Here is a 21207-nt window from a genome sequence, read left to right as displayed (position 1 = left end):
ATGGAACAACAGACTATCAGTTTATTTACTAAGATGATTACATGAAATTCTTGCAGCACACAAATTATATATTCTCTATGTATTTTAAGTCATATAAATGTCGTCATCGGAGAAGAGAAAAGGGACAACCTTATAGAACTGCATAGGCAGAAATGGAGCTCTGTTACAGGATCGTGACTAAAGAACAGAGTTTCTTTGCGATGGCAGCAGAAGAGGACACAGTCTTGTAGGTGGCCGTCTTTCAGTTCTAGACTGGCTGTGGGCGGTATGGTCAAAAGGAGAGTTCCTAAAGGAGATCTGGCTCTCTCACTTCCTCTACCAAGTCAGCAGGCCAGGACAGGGCATTGTACAGCATCACCTGCCCTAGGCAGTACAGGAGAGTGTCATGGAAACTGGAGAAAGGAAGATTTGAGTTTATCTTGGGCTCTAGGGAGGTCAGAGGAGGCTTCTCAGTGAAGGCAGCATTTGACCTGAAAGGGAGGAGGGAAGAAACTAGCTGCAGACAAACCCAGTGCCCTGGGAACATACAGAACTTAGATGTAAGGTTTTAGGATTATGGACCGAATGAAAGGAAATGAGGAACTGGCCAGTTGCGGGGCGCTCTAGCCAGTCACGTGACTTAAAGGGGAACAGAGCAGTGCAGACAAGCAAAGGCTCGTGAGGAGGTGCAGAGGCCCAATCGCCCGAGTGACTGCTGTGCATTCAGAAGTAGATGTGACCATCCTGACCAACTGCTAAATTTTGCCTTCCATTCTACTCTGAGTTTTCCCCAAATTACTTTTATTCCGCGGAAATGGCCTGCCCAAAGCCACTCATTTCCATCCTTCTTCCTAGTCAGACTGCTGGTCTTTCCACTCCCGCCCCCTCCCCAGAATGAATATTTTAGAAACCACTGACCACCTGAACTTGTTTATTCATTGTTAAATGGGGATTTCTCTCCTCTACTGTCCCCGTCCCCTCCCTCTCCTGAGCTGAGCTCAATTCAAGACCAGCCTAAGCAAGAGTGAGATCCCGTCTCTACTAAAAGTAGAAATACTAGCCAGATGTTGTAGTGGACATTTGTAGTCTGAGATACCCAAGAAGCTGAAGCAGGAGGATTGCTTGAACCCAGTTGGAGGTTGCTAGGAGCTATGACACAATGGCACTCTACCCAGGGAGACAGAGTGAGACTGTCTCAAAAAAAAAAAAAAAAAAAGGCTTGTGGCGGGCGCCTGTAGTCCCAGCTACTTGGGAGGCTGAGGCAAGAGAATCGCTTAAGCCCAGGAGTTGGAGGTTGCTGTGAGCTGTGTGATGCCATGGCACTCTGAGGGCCATAAAGTGAGACTCTGTCTCTACAAAAAAAAAAAAAAGCAACTGGAAGCTTTGAAAAACAAACTCTAGGGATCCAAGGGACAGGTGTAAACACTTTCATTACCATGAAAATACCCAATGAAAGAAGCACATCAAGGAGTTTCACAAATATTCTATGGAAGAATTTTAATTCTGTTCCCTTTTCTACAAAGTCAAGAAACTCTACTATTTGGTTCTGATCATGCCAAGAATAGAACTCTTAAGTCCTTATTAATCTTACTATTAATCTTACTATATTCATGAAACAAGTATCGGAGGTAAAAACAGGCGCTAGACTGAAGAGAAATCACACCAAATGCAAAAAAGTAAAATGCTACTGTGATCAAGACATTGTAAGTGTATTTTAAGGGTAATTAACTGGTTGGGAGCATTATAGAAAGATTCCTCCAGGAAGAACCGACTCAATCTGCATCTGAAGGAGGAAAAAGAGAGCAAAGAATATTACTAGCAAAAAGAACAACACAAAAAACAAAATAAAAAATAAGATTTAAAAAAGGACCAAACATGCACAGGCCTTATTGTAGGGAGAAACAAAAATGTAGATAGACATGCAAAGGCCAGATCACAGAGGACCTTGCAGACTGTGTTGAAGTCCCCAAACCACAGAGCAGTGAGACCACAGTGTGAAAGTTGTTTCTGGCCGTGGCTGGGTTTGAACCCACCACCTCTGGCATATGGGGCCGGCGCCCTACCACTTTGAGCCACAGGCGCCGCCCAAGTTTAAGCAGGAGTACATTCACTCTGTGCAGTGGGGGAAGGGGCCACTCAGGCGGACAGTGAGGCTGCTGCCAACTTCAGGCCAGAGACGACTGTGACAACAGTGGTGTGGGTGGGAGGAATCGGGGGAGCTTTGGGGGCACAGAGTAAAGGCAGCATTTAGTGATGGATGGATTAGGAGAGGGTGTGGGAAGAGTAAGGGTCATGCCAAGGAAGGGGCCAGGTTGTATGTCTCAAGAGACCAAGAGGATTTCTTAAGGTAGGGAACCCATCCTGAAAAAGAGCCAGGTGTGCTTTGGGAGGGTATTATTTGGGAGGGTTTTGTTTTAGACATACTAAGTCTGCAATGACTCTCAACACACAAAGAAGAAATAGTTCTTATTCATTGAGTATTTATTTGGTTAATGCTCGAAATGCCTTTAAGTGTCAAATCACTACTGTATAATGTACAATTGAGGGGAATACAGACATGGACCCAGATACAGGAGTGGTAAAGGATCTGTGCAGCAGTTACCTTTACACTGCAGGAAAAACCTGACAAAAGCAGAGATCTTGTAGGTGGGGATAAGCTACGGCCACCCCAGAGTGGAGTCTGGGAAAAGAGGGTGCTCATTTCAGGACAGAGATGGCTAGAGGCAGTGAGCCGGGTCTGGGAATCACTTGCCTTGCCAAAGCAGTTTATACCACCAGGAAGTTCCAAGAAATGCTTAGTTGGAATTCAGATACTTTAATGCTATAGTTGACAGGGGTTTCTAAGACTTGGAAAAATATCAGCTCCAGTGAGTTTTATCAGAGTCCACTTTCCTCCAGTACCAGAGGGCCCGAGGTGACAGGCTTCACCACTAACTGACGAATGCTGGTTTGTGCTGGGTTCTAAGACAAAGGTCTAGATGTCTGTGCTAACCTAGAGGTCTGCTGCCTGTAGGCCAGATGACATAATTATCAACACTACCAGCAGAAATACTGTATGTTTTCAAAAGCAAGACTACACAGTTGTACATGCAATGCCTAAGGGGGAGCATTCAGTGTGGTAAAAATAACTGGTCAAGACTTTTTTTTTTTTTGTAGAGACAGAGTCTCACTTTATGGCCCTCGGTAGAGTGCCATGGCCTCACACAGCTCACAGCAACCTCCAACTCCTGGGCTTAAGCGATTCTCTTGCCTCAGCCTCCCAAGTAGCTGGGACTACAGGCGCCCGCCACAACGCCCGGCTATTTTTTGGTTGCAGTTTGGCCGGGGCCGGGTTTGAACCTGCCACCCTCGGTATATGGGGCCGGCGCCTTACTGACTGAGCCACAGGCGCCGCCCCTGGTCAAGACTTTTTGCTACCAATCATTTAACAAGATTAAGAGAAGTTCCCAGAAAACACAGTGGAAAATGTTAAAGGTCTAAAACGTGTGAAAGGTCAGGCCAGAGGGCAGCTAGGTCCAATGGGGTGAAGAAGAGTTCTTTGGGGCCAGCCAACGAGACAGCTGGGAGCACAGCCAGAGACATGGATCTGCAAGGCTAGCGGCCCGAGCTGGCACACAAAGTGACCATGTGAGGAGCCATCTCGCCCAACTTTACAACCTTTCTTCACCACGCCTTGTTCCTAGCCCCCAAATGCCTGTCTCCAGTGAGGTCGCCAATCCTCCCACGGGGTCTCACCCCCTTTACTCCCTTTCTACCCAGGAGCCTGCTCAGCTGGAGGGGACAAAGTCTAGGCAGTCTTGAGAGCCTGTCTTCCTGGACTCTACTCCCTGAGCCTCTAGGGCCCAGGCACCTTCTTATCATACTTGAACTGTGATGGCCTATCACCCTCCTGGGGACAGAGCAGGTGGTTGGCAGTAGGGAAAAGAAGCAAGCCTCCTTGAAGGTATTCTTTCCTTCACCCCCAAATCCCCAATTCCAGTTGTGCCCACTGCATGAGGGCTTGGCAAGCTCGGCAGGAACAGTGCTCCTGTCCAGAAGCCAAGGAAGGGACAACAGGGAGTGGCAGTCTCTCTTCATGGACACGCGCATTTTCAGGGTGCTGCCCCGTGAGTGACTTCTTCTAGGCTCAAATGAAGATGCTAAGTTTCTCAGTACAGTCTTATCTCTTATTCGAAAGAAGACTTTAAGCCTCTTGCCCATCACAACACCACACATTTATCAGGGAGCAGAAGACCAGCTGACAATTCTGGCCAGGGAGGATTCTGTGAAGCAGCAGCAGCAGCAGCAGCTGTGTTACCTGCACCCTCATCTGAAAGGGAGAGACATTGTTTCCTTATGTTCTGTGGTAAACAGCTGAAAACAGTAAACACAAATCTGGAAGGACTGTATAAGACATGAAGAATGCCTTGGCACTCTTCTTTCCTCACCAAGTTTCAATAAATTTTGCATCTTACTAGAGCCCACCAAGGACAACAGAGCTTGCTTCCTTCCCTACCTGCTCTGCCCTCAGGTGGGTAGGAGGCTCATACACAGGTAGTCACGATGCAAGGAGGATGAAAAGGTGCCTGGGGTGGCAGGGTGGTGCACGCCTATAATCCCAACACTCTGGGAGGATGAGTTCAGGACCAGCCTGAGCAAGAGCCAGACCCTGTCTCTACTAAAAACAGAAAAATTAGCTGGGTGTTGTGGTGGGTACCGGTAGTCCCAGGTACTCTGAGGCAGGAGGATTGCTTGAGCCCAGGAGGCGGATGTTGCTGTGAGCTAGGTTGACGCCACAGCACTCTATCCAGGGTGGCAGAGTGAGATTCTCTCTTAAAAAAAGAAAATACTCGGGGCGGCGCCTGTGGCTCAGTTGGTAAGGTGCCGGCCCCATATACCGAGGGTGGCGGGTTCAAACCCGGCCCCGGCCAACCTGCAACCAAAAAATAGCCGGGCGTTGTGGCGGGCGCCTGTAGTCCCAGCTGCTCGGGAGGCTGAGGCAAGAGAATCGCTTAAGCCCAGGAGTTGGAGGTTGCTGTGAGCTGTGTGAGGCCACGGCACTCTACCAAGGGTGGTGCAGTGAGACTCTGTCTCTACAAAAAAAAAAAAAAAAAAAAAAAAAAAAGAAAATACTCAATTTTTAAAATAAAATTTAAAAATAAAAGGTGCCAGGCCCCAGATGCTCTGGGGCTTGGAGAGTGGAGTCCAGGAAGACAGGCTCTCAAGACTGTCTAGACCTTGTCCCCTCCAGCTGAGCAGGCTCCTGGGTAGAAAGGGAATAAAGGGGGTGAGACCCCATGGGAGGACTGGAAGCTCCTGGAGACACAGTCACTGCCTTGCTGCAGTTCCTTACCACAGCTAAGCTTCAGGGTCATTGAAGTAGTACCATCCCTCAGTGCTGCCCCTGGGAGCTTCCATGGCACTTTCAGAGAATCATCCTCCAACATTCAAATGTTCACTGGGAGTCAAGTGCTAGGTACCAGGCCACATCCTGGCTGTCCAATTCAAAGAAGATGCTTAAGGCATAGCCGTCACTGAAAAGAGCCAAAAGGAGAGGCTCCCAAATGCTCAGACAGGACTAAATGGTGAGGCTGAGGTGGGGAGAAAAGCCTGTCCTTTATGAGGGAGGTGCTGCAGCTGCGAAACGACCTTGGGCTTTAGGGTCACGCGCCACTTAAATCTCATCTCTGCTTCCATATGAAAAATGCAGACCTTCCACAAATGCGACAACGCAGCAACAGCTCTCAGCACTCCACCAGGCACGTGAGTACTGAGCAAGTGGTTCCATTAGATGAGGGCTTTTCTAATGTGGATGGATAACACGTACATGGCCAACGCCATCTCGCCTTCACATCTCACTAGTGCATTCCCTCATCCTAAGTTCATGGGTTTTGCTGTATCTACATGGCACCTCAGTGCTGTATTTCTAATATATGCCGTGCATTCGCCACGTACCACCTAAAATCATAATGTGATCATCATGTTACATGGTTAAACACGGCAGTGAAGAGTCACATTTAGCGTAAGACCTTCGCCATTTAAGAAGATAAAGAGACCTTCATGAACTCCTAGCTGGCCAATCCCAAGAGAAGCAAATCAAAGCGACATTGAAAATAAGGACACTGGATCCCGAGGTGACTTACTCCCATGCATCAACTTGAATCCGGGCTTCCAGTTCTCCTGTTCCTTAGGGCACTGGCTACTGCTCACAAGATCGTACTTGTCTCAGGCTAAAATAGCCTATGTCCCCAAATCCCTCTTCTAGACCCCACTAATTAGACTTAAACATGTGCAATCATGTGTTCCCATTTCAAATTTAGCAGCAGTCACTGACCATGACCTAAGGAATAAACACACCTAGTTCAGCGGGAACACTTTCTAAGTGCCCATGAAGTGTCAGTTACTGGGCTGCATGTTAGGGATGACCTACAGACTAAACTAAAAAGCACTTTCTCCAAAGAAGGCTGTCTTGATTTTCTATAAACTAATGCATATAACATTCTATTTAGTAGCTTTACAAGTATTAAATTAGAAACCTCAGTGGCCAAATTCAGCTGTTACTCCACAATTCCCTGCTGAGCAAGATGTCTTATTTTACTTTATGTTGCCCTTGGTAGAGTGCTGTGGCATCACAGCTCACAGCAACCTCAAAGTCTTGGGCTTAAGTGATTCTCTTGCTTCAGCTTCCCAAGTAGCTGGGACTATAGGCGCCCACCACAAGGCCCCGCTATTTTTCTATGTATTTAGAAACAGTGAGGCCAGTGGTAGAACAAAATGAAAGCACCTTAAGCTCAACCATACTGCATCCTTAGAAGCCATTTTATGTCAACTCTTACTAAGGAAGGTACTTATTAGCCCACCACCCTGACCCATGGCCTGGTTCTTGCCTGAGCACTTCCAGAGGTGATGAACCATTTCCTATGCAGTGTTCCATCTTCAAACAATCCTAGCTGCAAAATGATTTAGTGGTGAATTCTGTCTCTGTAATTCTCCCCCCTGCCCTACCCTGAGCGGCAGCACAGTACCTATCTCTACCTTCTTTATCGGGAGACACCCAGCCTCTCCATCCCCAGATCAGTATCTTCGTTCTCTCAACACTTCTGCACACAACATGTCCCCCAGGTCCCTTAACGTCCCCCTCCAGCTGATGAGACATAGTAACTCTCTTAAATGTCTGTATCTTGGCTGGGTATGGTGGCTTAAACCTGTAATCCTAGCACTCTGGGAAGCCAAGGCAGGTGGACTGCTTGAGGTCACAAGTTCGAGACCAGCCTGAGCAAAATGCAAGACTCTGTCTCTACTAAAAGTAGAAAAACTTTATGAGGATTAATATATAGTCCTCAAACACCTTAAATCCCAATTTATGGTCATTACTCATTTCATTACTTGACTTGAGGCAAGAGAAGCACTTGAGACTAAGAGTTGGAGGTTGCTGTGAGCTATGACGTTACAGCACTCTACCCAGGGCGACAGCTTGAGACTGTCTCAAAAAAACAAACAAACAAACAGGGCAGTGCCTGTGGCTCAAAGGAGTAGGGCGCCGGCCCCATATGCTGGAGGTGGCGGATTCAAGCCCAGCCCTAGGCAAAAAAAAAACAAAAACAAAAAAACAAAAAAAACGGTCTCTATCTTTGCACAAGTACTATCTGTTACTAAAACAGGGTGATACCTTAAGAATGTCACTGAAGACAAAAAAGGATGACAGAGAATTATACAAATCTCCAGTATCTTCCTTAGCTTTTAAGTCCCACTCATCACAAGTAAGATCAGTCTTTGTCATTATAATGCCCGAAGAAGTATAACATTTGGTTAGGCTTCCCTACGAAGCCCACCCTCAGTCCACCAAGCATTCTTTTTTTTTGGAGACAGAGTGTCACTATATCGCCCTGGGTACAGTGCCGTTGCATCACAGCTCACAGCAACCTCAAACTCTTGGGCTTAAGCGATTCTCTTGCCTCAGCCTCCCAAGCAGCTCGGAGTACAGACACCTGCCACAATGCCCGGCTATTTTTGTTGTTGTTGTTGCAGTTGTCATTGTTGTTTTAGCTGGTTGGGGCTGGGTTTGAACCTGCCACCCTCGGTGCATGTGGCCGGCGCCACAACCACTGTGCTACAGGCACCAAGCCCTACCATGCATTCTTAAAAGGTGTGACATTAACTAAGTTTTTACAGCCTTCTAGTCGCCTCTAGGATATCTGCAGTATTAAAAATTTCACTGGGGCAAGAGAAACAGTAGGGGAGAAAATTGTAGAAAGGCTTAGGGAGCAGAAGAGAAGTGTAATAATAAAAAAAGACTGGGGAAAAACAACAACAAAAAAAAGGCTGGGAAACACAGGTACAGACCTGAGCTGTCCAAAACAATAGATTCTAGCCACAGGGGGCTACTGACGTGAAATTAGGAGAAGTCAAATACAGTTCTTCAGCTGTACTAGCCATGTTTAAAGTGCTCAATAGCTACCAGGGGCTAAAGCTACTACTCTGGACAGCAGATATAGAACATTTCTATTATCACAAAAAATTTTACCGTATAGTGCTCATCTAACAATCCAGGGACACGTTACCAGGGTTACTATACAGCCCTCAAACACCTGAAACCCCGATTCATGGTCATTACTCATTTCATTACTTGATTTATGTACCATTTCTTTTTTTTGAGACAAAGTCTCAAGCTATTGCTCTGGGTAGAGTGCAGTGACATCACAGCTCACAGCAACTTCAAACTCTAAGGCTTACGCGATTCTCTTGCCTCAGCCTCCCAAGTGGCTGGGACTACAGGCGCCTGCCACAACGCCCGGCTATTTTCTAGTTGTAGTTTTCATTGTTGTTTGGCAGGCCGGGGCTGGAATTGAACCTGCCACCTTCAGTGTATGTGGCTGACACCCTGCTGAGCTACAGGCCCTGAGCCTATGCCATCTTCTTTCACTCCTGAAAGCAGAGTAAAGACACTGGCTCTTCAATGGGAAACTTTAGATATTATTTAACATCTGAATTCTTCACTTGGCTGCAACACAACCAAAATATTTGTAGCCACTGCCCTAGCAAACTAGGGGTATCCAAACACTAAACTGAGGTGAGCACCGAAGCAAAGCAACATTCAAACTGTTGAATATGAAGTCAAGCACACGCTGTCAAAATAAGGAGTATCAAGGAATGGAAACTGATCACACTGATGAACTAGAAACAGCTTTTACAGAACCCTTACCTGAGCAATGCCAAAGCATTAAATCTTCAAGTCTTTAAGTCTGTGTAACACCAATTTTTCCCTTGTTAAATGATTAAGTGTGAAAACTTGCTAGCGACAGTTTTGATGTTTTTATCAGACAGGAGAAGGTCCTCATGAATTGTATGTATGCAATCCTGTAAGGCAGTCACAATGTGCTTCACTCTCCAGTAAGGACCAGGGTGGGAACTGTCAACAGCGTCAAGAGACAATTACGCAGAGGGAGGATGTATCTGTAAACCATACATCTGATAAGGGGTCAATACCCTAAATACATAAGGAATTCAAGCTCAGTACCAACAAAACAAATGACCCACGTAAAAAATAAATAAATGACCTGAAGAGGTATTTCTCAGAAGATAAACAAATGGCTAATAGGTATGTGAAAAAACACTCAACTTCACTTATGAAAGAATATAAATTAAAACCACCCTGAAGGCTCGGCTCCCATAGCACAGTGGTTACAGCAGCACCAGCCACATACACTGATGCTGGCAGGTTTGAAACTGGTCCAGTCCATCTAAAACAACAATGACAACTGCAACAAAAAATAGCCAGGCATTGTGGTGGCTCAGGAAAGAGAATCACTTAAGCCCAAGAGTTTGAGGTTGCTGTGGCTGTGACACCATGGCACTCTACCAAGGACAACATAAGACTGTAAGACTGTCTCAAAAAGCCCCCCCAAAACAAACAACAACCTGAGGAATGACTAGAATACTAATAGTCTACAACTAGGCACACCAAGGTCAGAATGCAATGGCTTTCAGGGATGATCCCAACATTCTTCCCTGAAGCAGAGGCAGCCCTGCTCCTTTCTCAGAAGAACTTTGGTTCAGACCAACCTACAACTTAGGACCTCAGGGACTCAGATTTAAATCAGGATTCTGAAATGTAATACAGTATTAGCTATTCAAGTGGATGTTAAGTAATTTGGCCTCCTTGGGCCTTATACTAAATTCCTACATCTGTTAGAGGTGATGATTTAACCTTTGGGTTAAATGGCACTCTACTGCGGACAACATAGTTAGACTCGGTCTCAAAAAAAAAAAAAAATCTTAGCACTCTGGGAAGCCAAGGTGAGTAGATACCAAGAGCTCAGGAGCTTTAGACCTGCCTAAGAGCAAGACCTCCTCTCTACTAAAAACAGAAAAACTAGCCCAGTGTCATGGCGGGTACCGGTAGTCCCAGCTACTCAAAAGGCTGAAACAAAGGGGAGTGCTTGAGCTCAAGAGTTTGAGGTTGCTGTGAGCTATGACGCCATAGCACTCTACCCCAGGGCTATTGAGTGAACCTCTGTCTAAAAAAGAAAATCCAGTGCTATTTCAAAAGATTGTCAGAACATTGGGTTAGGCAAAGGCTTTTTGAGAGACACAGTCTCAAGCCGTCGGCCAGGGTAGAGTGCCATGGCGTCATAGCTACAGCAACCTCCAACTCTTAGGCTGAAGTAATCCTCTTGCCTCAGTTTTTCTATTTTTAGTAGAGACGGTCTCGCTTTTGCTCAGGCTGGTCTTGAACTCATGAGCTCAAGCAATCCACCTGTCTCGACCTCCCAAGAGTGCTAGGACTATAGGTGTGAGTCACCACGCCTGGCCGGGTTAGGCAAAGATTTGTTAGATAGGTTAAACAAAAATTATGGGATACCATGTTTTAGGCTGTACTCCTGCACTGGGCGCCAAGAGATCAGACCCAAACAAAACAGAGTCACTCAGGCTAGAGTCCTACATCACCAAACTGAAACTAGGCTATTTATCTGACCTTTGAAGAAATCGAGAGAGATAATACTCAAACAGTCCAGTTTTAGCTGACATAATAAGGAAGCCTTCGATGTTTCAACTCCCCCATCTCTTCTCAGCCTTTAGGCTAAGATCAAGTGTAGTATCTGTTCTCATCAGTTCAATGGTTCGACCCTTACAAGCCCACTGTTCTGCTGCTGTCCTTTGAGAGCTTTCATTTTATTTTGCAGAATGGAGGCTGACCTGATTCATGAATTGCAAATAAAAGCCAATTAAGATCTTTAAGTCTGTTGGCACCAGCCACATACACAGAGGCTGGAGGGTTCGAACCTGGCCCTGGCCAGCTAAAACAACAAGGACAACTGCAACAAGAAAAAGTTAGCGTTGTGGCGGGCACCTGTAGTCCCAGCTACTTGGGAGGCTGAGGCCAGAGAATTGCTTAAGCCCAGGAGTTTGAGGTTGCTGTGAGTTGTGATGCTATGGCACTCTACCCAGTACAACACCTTGAGACTGTCTCCAAAGGGGAGAAAAAAAAAGATCTTTAAGTCTGTTGTAATTTACAGACATCACACCAAACGAGTGATCCATAGAAGAAATGACAAACTAAACTTCATTGAAATTATAAACCTATGCTCATCAAAAAAAAAAAAAAAAAAAAAAAACACTGGTTAGGCTCAGCGCCTACAGCTCAGTGAGCAGAGCACCAGCTACATACACCGAGGCTGGCGGGTTCAAGCCCAGGCCAGGTCTGCTAAAGAGCAGTGACAACTGAGGCCGACAGTGTGAGACTTTGTCTCAAAACAAACCAACCAACAAAAAAACCACCACTGTTTATAGAATGGAAAGATGATGTAGGGGGACAGAGCATGAGAAAATATTTGCAACTCACATCTGACAAAAAAGACTTATACTCAGAGGGCGGCTCCTGTGGCTCAGTCGGTAAGGCGCCGGCCCCATATACCGAGGGTGGCGGGTTCAAACCCGGCCCCAGCCAAACTGCAACCAAAAAATAACCGGGTGTTGTGGCGGGCGCCAGTGGTCCCAGCTACTCGGGAGGCTGAGGCAAGAGAATTGCTTAAGCCCAGGAGTTGGAGGTTGCTGTGAGCTGTGTGAGGCCACGGCACTCTACCGAGGGCAATAAAGTGAGACTCTACAAAAAAAAAAAAAAAAAAAAAAAAAGACTTATACTCAGAATATGCATATAAAGAACCCTCAAATTCAATAGGAAAAAACCCCAACCCAATAAAGTTAAGTGGACAAAGAACTGGTACTTCACCAAAGAGTTAGCAAGTGAAAGATGTTCAATATTACTATTCATTAGGGAAATGCAAATTAAAAACATAAATGAGATGCTACCACATACCTATCAGAAAAGCGAAAAGCTTTTCAAATGACCATCCCAGGTATCAGCAAGAAAATGGAGCAGTTGCAACTTTTTTTTTTGAAAGTTAATATAAATATTATATTCATTGTTAAGACACAGAATTTCATTAACAGGGCCCAAATATGGTCCTTTAAATGAATGTATAATATTTACTTTCTTTTAATTAAATCATAGCTGTGTACATTAATGCAAATCATGGGGCACCATGCACTGGTTTTATAAACCATTTGAAACATTTTCATCACACCGGATAACATAGCCTTCATGGAATTTTCTTAGTTATTGTGTTAAGACATTTATATTCTACATTTAGTAAATTTCACATGTACCCTTGTAAGATGCACTGTAGGTGTGGTCCCACCAATTACCCTTCCTCCACCCATCCTCCCCCCTCCCCTCCCTCTCCCCTTTCCCCATATTCTTGGGCTATAACTGGTTTATAGCTTTCATATGAAAGCTATAAATTGGTTTCATAGTAGGGCTCAGTTGCAACTTTCATATACTGCTGGTGAGAATGTGAAAAAGTAAAACTATTTGGCCCGGCGCCCATAGCTCACTGAGCAGGGCGCCCGCCACATACACCAAAGCTGGCAGGTTCGAGCCCAGCTGGCACCCGCTAAATAATGTCAACTTCAACTAAAAAATAGCCAGGTGTTGTGCCAGGTGCCTGTAGTCCCAGCTACTTGGAAGGCTGAGGCAAGAGAATCGCTTAAGCCCAAGAATCAGAGGTTGCTGTGAGCTGTAACACCACGGCCCTCGAGGGCGACTTAGTGAGACTCTGTCTCAAAAAAAAAAAAAAAAAAAAAGGAAAACGAAAAAAGAAAAGAAAAGAAAAACTATTTTATTTTTTTATTTAGAGACAAGGGTTTCAACATGTTGCCCAGGTTGGAGGTATCAAATACCAGGGTGCAATCATAGCACTCTATAACTTTAACTCCTAGGCTCAAGTGATCCTTCCACCCCAGCCTCCAGAGTAGTGACCACAGGTGCCTGCCATCATGCCTGGTTTGGTAGAAACAGGGTCTCACTCTACTGCCCAGGCTAGAATGCAGTGGAAGGTCACTGTAACTTAGAACTCCTGGGTTCACTCCTGCCTTGGTCTCCCAAAGTGCTGGAATTAGAGGTGTGAGCCACCACACCAGCCAGAAAACAAAGATCCAGGTTAAGATCATAATTGATGCTAATACCACAGGTGAAAGGTGGGTGGGGAGATAAAGACCAAGTGGCACCAGAATATCACCCCAGGGATCACTTCCTAATCACAGAGGTTGGGGTGGGAGGGAAGAGCATCTTCACAATGCTGTGAACTGGCTGTTACCACCTTAATAGAGAAATCAAACTTACCATCCCTACTAGGGAAGTACCTAGGAGGTATTCTTGTCAAAATATAAACTAAATTTACTCAAGCCTTTAGGCCTCATTTCCATTTCACAAGAAACAGAATAGACAAACACTTTAAACATCAAAATACAGCCAAACTTAGAATGTGGAACACACTGTTACGACAAGTGGCTCTATCTTTTCTTTTTTTTTTTTTTTGTAGAGACAAGAGTCTCACTGTACCGCCCTTGGGTAGAGTGCCGTGGCGTCACACGGCTCACAGCAACCTCTAACTTTTGGGCTTACGCGATTCTCTTGCCTCAGCCTCCCGAGCAGCTGGGACTACAGGCGCCCGCCACAACGCCCGGCTATTTTTTTTTTTTTGTTGTTGTTGTTGCAGTTTGGCCGGGGCTGGGTTTGAACCCGCCACCCTCGGCATATGGGGCCGGCGCCTTACTCACTGAGCCACAGGCGCCGCCCGGCTCTATCTTTTCAAAGTTAAAGGTAATGAGTGACATAAAAATAGGAGTAATACTAGATTAAAAGACTTGAGAGCATTTATGGGTGGAAATACCATCATGTCTACTACCAAAAGAGCAGATAAAGCAAATAATATAAAATGCTAACTGCTGAAATGAAGTAAGGGAATGGGAGAGGGATGGCGGAAGCAGGGGGAGAGAGAGAGTGTTAACATGAGTCTCTTTACTTTCTATAAGTGTGGAGTATTTTCATAATAAAATATTTCAAGAAAAAATGGCTACTCAAAATTGGAGGGGTGGCTTTCTGAACAACAGTTAGGGTAGAAGCTCTTAATTACATCAGAGTCAGGTTAAATAGCTTCTGATACTCACCCCAGACTCCCCCACTGGAACTGGCCTGTTAACACTTGGTCCAGGTAACTCTGACAAGTAGAAATGCCCCGAAACTAACCTTCCAAAGTACTTCAGGTTTGTTTAATCAGTAAGGTACTCACCCCTGCTCCTTACTTCTACAAGAGTACACTCCGTACTCATTCAGACTTAAGCAATCCTTCCTGACTTTACCTAACTCCTTCCTGTTTTTTTTTTCCTTGGAGGGGGGTGGTTGTTGTTGTTTGGGGGGTGGGGTGATAAGACTTTGGGACATTAAGAAAAAATGTGAGGGGTGGTGCCTGTGGCTCAGTCGGTAGGGCACTGGCCCCATATACCGAGGGTGGTGGGTTCAAACCCGGGCCCGGCTGAACTGCAACCAAAAAATAGCCGGGCATTGTGGCGGGTGCCTGTAGTCCCAGCTACTCGGGAGGCTGAGGCAAGAGAATCGCCTAAGCCCAGGAGTTGGAGGTTGCTGTGAGCTGTGTGATGCCATGGCACTCTACCGAGGGGTATAAAGTGAGACTCTGTCTCTACAAAAAAAAAAAAAAAGAAAAAATGTGAGATGGAGAGGTCTATGACAAAGAATGAATAATAGCATAGTTTCTTCCCTTTTAAGCTCCTCCCTCCACAGGGATGAATGCTGATAGATCAATGTTGCCAGGAGACTTTCGCCTTTAGGTTTTCAAACGTATTAGCATGAAGTTAGAGAAAAATATTATAATTGATATATAATTTATTGTAGTAAAGTACACATAAAATTTACCATTTTAACCATTTTAAACTGTATACATCAGTGGCATTGAGTACCATGAAGTTTTTTTTTATTTTTCAATAGATTTAAAATTTCACTTCAAGGTAAATGGCAAAACATAGGCTTAAATATGGTGCCAAGTCCAGGGTCAGAACACGCTCAGACAAGGGCTTTGTCCTGTGTAAGACAAGTGCACCATAACCCAGCCCTGAAGGGGCTCTCACGCCCCAGGCAGGCAGGAACAGACATAAACGAGAATATTAAATGCCCAACTGCTTTTCAGCAATGCCTGAAACAGCCAGAATCTTACCTACATCATTATTTCAATAGACTAATAGAATTTCTGTACAATCAGACTGTCCTTGTAATTTAACTAAAATTCTGATTTTTTTTTAAAACGGGATTTACAGGCAGACAGCTATTCTCTAGAGGAGAAATGCCTGGGTTTTCCGGAAGAGTAATCTGTTGTATAGAACTAAGTCTTTGATTTCTAAATAAAGGACTGCTAACTCAGAAGTCATGCCCATTTGGGGACAGGCCTTGGTACACAGGCCTATTAAGAGGCTGGTGACCTTAAAAGAGATCATTTGGTAAACACCTGCACTGGGCCAACCGCTCGAGCTGCAAGATGACTCAGATATTCTCCCCTACTTCAGCTTGGTTTAAGAAGTTACTAGGTAAGTGGACAGAGAGACAAATACCCTTAACGTGGCCTAGGAATACGGAGGCTTTTTCCTAAGAGTGGGATGTGGGAGTAATAGAGGACTTTGATTATTTACCTTATTTGAAGTTTTAAAATAATGAGCACATATTATTTTGTAGTCAAAAGAAACTCTCAACACAAAATAGGGGCTGGAGGTGACTGGGAGTCTAACTCAACTTTGTGTGCATGCTTAAAGAAAGCTTCTCCAAAGAGAGTATCTACATGCTGAATGGTCAACGAGGAGGTACAGAGACGGTCTTCAGAGTAAAAACAGGCCAGAATTTAAAAGTAGGGCATAGCAACAGGCTAAGAAATCTCAGAACAGTTGTACTTAAATTGTATACACATATGTGAAGGATTTAGGGGCTGAAAAATAAGATTCTTGGGTTTTCTTGTGGTGGGCGCCTGTAGTCCCAGCTACTCGGGAGGCTGAGGCAAGAGAATCGCTTAAGCCCAGGAGTTGGAGGTTGCTGTGAGCTGTGTGAGGCCACGGCACTCTATCGAGGGCCATAAAAGTGAGACTCTGTCTCTAAAAAAAAAAAAAAAAAAAAAAAGATTCTTGGGTTTTCTACTTGAATAGCTTAAGAAATAAATTTCCTTCCTCATCTGTAAGAGAGGCTTCCTGCCCATCTCTTGGGGTCGTAGGGAGGACTTCATAGGCAAACTGGTGAAGAAGCCTGGTCACATGTTACACAGGTGCACACCTGAACTCACATTGCGACAGGACTGGCAGCAGAGAATGACATGGTTTTGCCTAGCTCCTCCTACAAGGAGGATGTGACCAGAAGAGATTTCAAGGTCTCCACCAGTAATTCCTCATTCACCAAAATCCTGTGCTTGTAATTCCTCATTCACCAAAATCCTACCCATCTTTCATTTCTACGTTTTGCCCCTGTGTGGTTGCTTGATGAACTTCCTCACTTTCATGCAAATGCTTAACAATCAAAAAGCCTTTTTTGCCGGAGTATATATATCTGGGTACTTACAAACGAGACATCAGTACTCCAAATGGCATGAAATATTAGTATTTGTAAAACAGAAGTATGAAAAGAATGAATTTAATAAAGATGCCCCCAGGATGGGCAGCACCTGTGGCTCAAAGGAGTAGGGCGTGGCCCCATATGCCAGAGGTGGTGGGTTCAAACCCAGCCCCAGCCAAAAACTGAAAAAAAAAAAAGATACCCCCAGGACAAAAGCTGTCTCTGGTAAAAAGTGACTGTTCATGCCGGATTTATGAGAGTGCTCCAGAGAAACAGAACCAATAGATTGTAACGAGAGATTTACTAGGAACTGGCTCACAAGATTAAGGAGGCTGCACAGCCTCGTGATCCGCAGTTGGAAGATCTGAAACCAGGAGAGCCAATACTGTAAGTTACAGGGGGAGTCCAGAGTCCAAAGGCAGAAAAACAGCTATGTCCCAACCCAGTGACTGCCAGGCAGAGAAAGTGAATTCTCTCTTGCTCAGCCTTTTGCTCTATTCAGCCTCCACTGCATAAGGCCTGCCCACGGTGAGAGCCGTCTGCTTTACTGTCTACTGAGTCAAACACGTATTTCATCCAGAAACAGCCCCACAGACACACACAAATGTTTAGCCAAATCACACATATGAAACCCTAACAGAGCTCACTCACTGGAGGTTTCAGGTGATGTGGAGTGCTACAATGCTCAGGCAAATGCTGATGAGGTCTTCAGGCTGAGGAAGAATGCTAAAGTAGAGAATGTCAAAAGTTTCACAGGCAGCGCCTGTGGCTCAAGGAGTAGGGCGCTGGTCCCATATACTGGCGATGGTGGGTTCAAACCCAGCCCCGGCCAAAAACTGGAAAAAAAAAAAAGTTTCACAACACCCTCGTTTCACAAATAATGCTACTGTAAAGTAGATTTCAAGCTGTGGTCCCCAACCCCCAGGCAGTGGACTGGTCTGTGGCCTGTTAGGAACGGGCAGGCAGCAGCGGTGGCATTAGATCCTCATAGGAAGGTGAACCCTACTGTGAACTGTGCACACACGGGATCTAAGGCTGCGCTCAAGAAAACCTAATAGGGCGGCGCCTGTGGCTCAGTCGGTAGGGCGCCGGCCCCATATACCGAGGGTGGCGGGTTCAAACCCGGCCCCGGCCGAACTGCAACCAAAAAATAGCCGGGCATTGTGGCGGGTGCCTGTGGTCCCAGCTACTTGGGAGGCTGAGGCAGGAGAATCGCTTAAGCCCAGGAGTTGGAGGTTGCTGTGAGCCATGTGACGCCATGCCACTCTACCCGAGGGCCATAAAGTGAGACTCTGTCTCTACAAAAAAAAAAAAAAAAGAAAATCTAATAGCCCCTTACCCCGTCCATGGAAAGATGATCTTCCATGAAACTGGTCCTTGATGCATAAAAGTTGGGAACCACTGGTTTAAAGGGGTTCAAGCTGAAAATCCATCCATTCTCAAACTCTGCCTGCAAGATCCTGGCAAAATAAAGGTTCACCTGGGGCGGTGCCTGTGGCTCAGGTAGTAGGGCGCCAGTCCCATATACCGAGGGCGGCAGGTTCAAAACTGGCTCCAGCCAAAATACTGCAATCAAAATAATAATAAAATAATAAATAAAGGTTCACCTGCCTCATGAGATGATCAATGTACAACCTCCCTCGGACCACTTTCAGGGACATCACTGCTAAATACTGATTCAGGATGACAATGAACCACTCACATTCCCTATCCATCATCTTAGGCTCCTGTGGCTTTTCCAGCAAAACAGTGAATTCCTGATGGTACCATGAGAAACTAATACGTGGTTTAGTTCATTTTATTTGCTTTAGAATGTAATTTCTGAATTTCCTTGTAGCTACTCAATAACCTCAATGTAACTTTGAAACCACAGTTCATGGTCAGACACCAACCAGTTGAGGCAACAGTTTGGCTTTTTTGGAAGAATTTGAAGAGAAGGTACTGATTTTAATCTTAATTCTCTCATTTGTAAAACAAAGGGGCATGTTTAAGATTTCCTTCACTGAACTTCAAGGCAGAAATCAAGATCTGGTTTGTTTACTACTTGACCAAAGCCTGATGTGCATTCAGAAATGGGGAAGATCCCTTAGGACAAACACAGTGGCTCCAGCCCGTAATCTCAGCACTCTGGGAGGCTGAGGCGGGTGGACTGCTTGAGCTCATGAGCTAGAGACCAGCCTGAGCTGGAGCAAGACCCCGCTTCAAAATATAGCTGAGCAATGTGGCGGGCGCCTGAAGTCCCGGCTACTCGGGAGGCTGAGGCAAGAGAATCACTTCAGGCCAGGAGTCTAGAGGTTGCTGTGAGCTGTGACGACAGCACTCTACCGAGGGTGACATGTGAGACTCTGTCTCAAACAAAACAAAACAAAAACAAAGACCCCTTAAAACAATGACCTCAGGATTTTCTTTGTGACAACAGAAATGTATTTCAAATAAATTTCTTTGTTTTGGGACAGAGTCTCACTCTGTCACCCATGCTAGTGTGCAGTGGCATCATCATGGCTCACTGAAACCTCAAACTCCTGACCTCAAGCGATCCTCTTGCCTCAGCCTCCCAAGTAGCTGGAACTACAGGCATATGCTATGATGCCTGGCTAATTTTTCTATTTTTAGTAGGGCTATTAGTTTATAGTTTTCTCATGGTGTCCGTGTCTGGCTTTGGTATGAAAGGTAAAGCTGGCCTCATAAAATGAGTTAGGAAGCACTCCTTTTACTTGAAGTTTCTGGAAAAGTTTAAGAAAGACGGCTTAAGGCCTTCTTTAAACATTTGGTAGAATTTACCGGTGAAGCTCTTTGGTCCAGGACTTTGCTTTATCCATAGTTATTTAATAAGTGATTCCATCTCTTTACTAGCTACAAGTCAGTTCAGATTTTCTATTTCGTTCTGACTCAGTCTTGGTAGATTTGGCTTTCCAGGAATTTGTCCTTAGCAACTAGGTCATCCTATGTGTTGGCGTACAAATGCTCACAGTACACTTTATTATCCTTTTTATTTCTGTAAGTCTCTATCCCAAAACAAAAAAATTCACTTTCATCTATGATACTAGTTTTCTCTTTTTTCTTAGTCAAAGTAATGCATTGTTAATTTTGATAATCTTTTCGATTAACTAACTATTGGATTTGCTGATTTTCCCCTATCTTATTATATTCTAGTCTTGCTTTTGCTGGCTCGGTGCCTGTGGCTCAAGCCACTAAGGCTCCAGCCATATACACCTGAGCTGGTGGGTTCGAATCCAGCCCGGGCCCGCCAAACAACAACAGCTGCAACCAAAAAATAGCCGGACATTTGTAGCAGGTGCCTGTAGTCCCAGCTACTTGGGAGGCTAAGGCAGGAGAATCACTTGAGCCCAGGAGTTGGAGGTTGCTGTGAGCTGTGATGCCACAGCACACTCTACCCAGGGTGACAGCTTGAGGCTCTGTCTCAAAAAAATACATTCTAGTCTTCTTGCTTTTGCTAACTTTGGGTTTATTTTGTTCTTTGTTATCTACTTAGTTAAGGTGTGAGGTTGCTGATTTGAGGTCTCTCCTCCTTTTCAACGTAAGCACTGATAGCTATAAATTTCCTTGTTGGTTCTGCTTCTGCTGTCTCCCATAGGCTTTGCAATATTGGATTTTCTTTTTCTAATTGTGTCTTTGCTTCTCTAATTTCTCTTGTGATTTCTTCTTTGACTCATTCTTTTATTACTGACATCTCTCTTGGTCAGAGATAATAATTCCTATGATATCTTTTAAAATCTACTGAAACTTGATTTGTAGCTGAACATACGTCTCATCCTGACGAAAGTCCTACTTTTATTTGAAAAGAATATGCATTCTCTCACTGGATAGAATGTCTTGATGTCGTTAAGATTCAGCTGGTTTCTCTCTGTTCTAGTTCCTCACTCATCTGTGTGCTTGCTCTTTCCACTATTCAACACAGAATTCAACACTTCTCATTTCAGTTATGTCAGTTTTTGCTTCATATATTTTCAATGGTCCATCAGGTGTGTAAATGTTTAGAAATGTTTTATTGGGCGGCGCCTGTGGCTCAGCGGGTAGGGCGCCGGCCCCATACGCCGAGGGTGGCGGGTTCAAACCCAGCCCCGGCCAAACTGCAACCAAAAAATAGCCGGGCGTTGTGGCGGGCGCCTGTAGTCCCAGCTGCTGGGGAGGCTGAGGCCAGAGAATCGCGTAAGCCCAAGAGTTAAGAGGTTGCTGTGAGCCGTGTGACGCCACGGCACTCTACCTGAGGGCGGTACAGTGAGACTCTGTCTCTACAAAAAAAAAAAAAGAAATGTTTTATCATTTCGTTGTATTAAACCTTTTAT

The 21207-nt window shown here is 45.1% G+C and overlaps 1 protein-coding gene and 1 pseudogene across 1 annotated transcript in view; one reads left to right on the top strand and one right to left on the bottom strand.

Moving 5' to 3' along the window:
- Positions 1 to 21207, bottom strand: part of RAB7A (RAB7A, member RAS oncogene family) — a 78919-nt gene that overhangs the window by 31338 nt on the left and 26374 nt on the right. The window lies entirely within an intron of this gene.
- LOC128593094 (uncharacterized) lies at positions 11019 to 11159 on the top strand (annotated as a pseudogene).

Source organism: Nycticebus coucang, chromosome 8, assembly GCF_027406575.1.
Source record: "Nycticebus coucang isolate mNycCou1 chromosome 8, mNycCou1.pri, whole genome shotgun sequence".
Lineage (NCBI taxonomy): Eukaryota > Metazoa > Chordata > Mammalia > Primates > Lorisidae > Nycticebus > Nycticebus coucang.
This window is presented reverse-complemented; position numbering and strand designations above follow the sequence as displayed.